Source organism: Octodon degus, unplaced genomic scaffold (genome assembly GCF_000260255.1).
Source record: "Octodon degus isolate 3935 unplaced genomic scaffold, OctDeg1.0 scaffold00010, whole genome shotgun sequence".
NCBI lineage: Eukaryota > Metazoa > Chordata > Mammalia > Rodentia > Octodontidae > Octodon > Octodon degus.
Genome location: NW_004524586.1, coordinates 14,046,581 through 14,048,389, shown reverse-complemented (window position 1 = coordinate 14,048,389; position 1,809 = coordinate 14,046,581). Strand labels below are relative to the sequence as shown.

The 1,809-nt window shown below is 37.5% G+C and overlaps 1 pseudogene; it reads right to left on the bottom strand.

Moving 5' to 3' along the window:
- Window positions 1-1,126: 1,126 nt before the first annotated feature.
- LOC105741396 lies at window positions 1,127-1,559 on the bottom strand (annotated as a pseudogene).
- Window positions 1,560-1,809: the final 250 nt, after the last annotated feature.

The window sequence follows — 1,809 nt, the reverse complement described above, 5'->3', positions numbered from 1 at the left end:
GTTTACAAGTATAATGTTATCAATTCTCTTATGAGAATTAAATATTGTTACTTTACTTAATACTTGTCCTGCAGGTAGGCAAAATTCTGTCATTTATATTCTAATTTACATTTCTATTCTTGCAGGCAGGAGTCCAATCTTTGGATTAGACCACTCCCTCAGATATATGAAAAGTTACTATTTACATGAATTCACTGAAGAACAAAGCCATCTGTGTCTCAGTTTATGTATATAAGATACAGGAAGAATGATAGTATATATTCTGCTAGGGTTGTTATGAAAATAAATGAAATAACAAATTCAAAACATTTTTAAAAAGGAATAATATGGCAAAAAGTGGATTGTCTCAGGAATGCAAGGTTGGTTTAACTTTTGAAAACCAATGTGTTTTGTCAAACTAAAAGGGAAAAAAGGCTGGGGAGATAGCTCAGCAGTGTACATGCCTGTCTGGAAAGCACATGGACCTGGGTTCGATCCCCAGTACCACATGCCATGCCAATCCCTGAGCCCCAGGTGAACCATGCCAGCCACTAGAACCAGGCGTGGTAGTGCATGCCTATAATCCCAGTGTTGGGAATGCTGAGGCAGGAGGATCACTACGAGTAAAGACTGCATAGTTACCAAATGAATAAATTTTTTTAAAAGGTTAAAAGAAAAAAAGAAGAAACAATCACAAGATTAATCAAGAAACAAAAACCACTTAAGAAAATTCAATGCATTCAATTATGAAAGCTCTCAGCAAAGTAAGCATAGAGGAGAATGTCCTAAACTTTATAAAAGGCATGCATGAAAAACTTTCAGCTGAAATATTTCTTAATGTTAAAAGAATAGACTCCTTCATAGGATGTCAGCAGTTAGGCAGAGATGTTCACTGTCTCCATTTCTATTTTGTCTTGTACCAGGAGCACTTGAGGGCAAAAAAGCAAGTAACTAAAAACCACCTAAGAGAAGAAGCAAAACCATCTTTATTCAAGATTATATGGACAGTCCAACTGAGTCTCATAAAAAGCCCAAAAATTAATCAATGAGTTGAATAACTTTGGAAGGTTATTTTCTTGTTGTTGTTGTTGTTGTTGTTGTTATTCATTTTAGCAGTTTTTAATTAAAAGTTGCACACAGGAGGACTTTATTCCTGCATCTTCTCAATTGTTTCTTCCTTGTATTTGCCCTTTTCCTTTCCTACTTAGTGAGGCTTGGCTTTCCGTTCCAGGATCTTTTTGTGGTCTTTGTCTAGTTTTAGCCTGGTGATAACCACCTCACTGGGGTGCATGCCCATGTGGACAGTTGTGCCACTTGCCTGTGCCCACTGCGCCCGTTCAATGTAGATGACATACTTCTTCCTGTAAACCTGGACTACTTGCCGATCTGCTGACCTTTATAGTGTCCTCCCACAACCTGAACTTCATCAACCCTTCGGATGGGCATACAACACTGTACTTCTGTCCCAACTCTTTGGAAAGAGGAGAAGACATAATTTTCCTGCAAATGTGGGAAGGCACATTGAAATGCCATTTATGGTTTTTGCTTCGGTCCGAAGTCACAAGAGGATTAAACTTCATTTTGGCTGCTGCAAGTCCAGCAATGGTCACAAAAGGGAAGAAGTCTACATGTTGCTTCTGGTTCTGGAGGGTTCAAAAATTACAAAAATCTCAATCTTATTACTCTATGCTGGAAACTAACAAAATTTGAAATTTAAAACAAAGTATCAGTTACAATAGCATCACAACATATGATGTATTTAGAGTTAAATATAACAAAAGATGTGCAAGATCTGTAGGCTGAAAGCCAGATGCATTGCTGAGAGAAAGT